This window comes from Octopus sinensis, linkage group LG27, assembly GCF_006345805.1.
Source record: "Octopus sinensis linkage group LG27, ASM634580v1, whole genome shotgun sequence".
Taxonomy (NCBI): domain Eukaryota; kingdom Metazoa; phylum Mollusca; class Cephalopoda; order Octopoda; family Octopodidae; genus Octopus; species Octopus sinensis.
In genome coordinates this window covers 7,139,617-7,140,652 of record NC_043023.1, presented here as the reverse complement: position 1 = coordinate 7,140,652, position 1,036 = coordinate 7,139,617, and positions in this window count along the sequence as shown.

Here is a 1,036-nt window from a genome sequence, read left to right as displayed (position 1 = left end):
GAGTGTGATCGTTGCCAGTGTAGCAAACTGGCTTCTTTGCTGGTGGCACGTAAAAAGCACCATTCGAGCGTGATCGTTTCCAGCTTCACCTTACTGGCACATGAAAAAAACATTCAAGTGAGGTCGTTGCCAGTGCTGCCTGACTGGCCCTTGTGCCAGCGGCACGTAAAAAACACCCACTACACTCATGGAGTCATTGGCGTTAGGAAGGGCATCCAGCTGTAGAAACACTGCCAGATCAGACTGGATCCTAGTGCAGCCATCTGGCTTCCCAGACCCCGGTCGAACCGTCCAACCAATGCTAGCATGGAGAATGGACGTTAAACGACGATGATGATGATGATGATGTATGTATGTATGTATGTATATATGTATATATATATATATATGTCTGTGTATGTATATATAGAACTAGTCCTGGATGGCAGCACACAGTTGCATGCATACAATACAAAACACATCCAACACTTCCAAAAACAAGTAAAACGTTTGTTTAGATATGTTGTTATATATATGTTACATGGAGCAAAAAAAAAGCAAAAATAGAAAATAAGTATGAAGAATATGTAATTTCTGAATTCAACAGATGTTTCAGGAAGGTCAGATTTGCAAAATAATCATAGCCATCATAAATTGCAGATGAAATGTGCAAAAGTCATGGATATATAATCAGTAACTAGTGACACAAAAATATTGGCATTTTCCAATCTTATTTTGATGAGGAGAGTCAGACTTAATGTACTGCCTGCTCATTTCAGCTGCAATTTATGATTTTTATGATTATTAGTTAAGTCTGGGCTACCTGAAACAGCTGTCGAGTTATGAAATTAAATATTTTCTTCATATTTTCTTCAGCCCTTTTTGTACTCCATGTAAATATATATATATATATATATATATATATATATACATCAAGCCTAACTCTATTTACCTACATTACAATCACTCTTTTTCTCTGTGTGTGTGCATAAATACAGTGAGTTAGGGCATTCGGCTCACAACCATAAGGTGGTGAGTTCAATTCCTGGCGACGCAT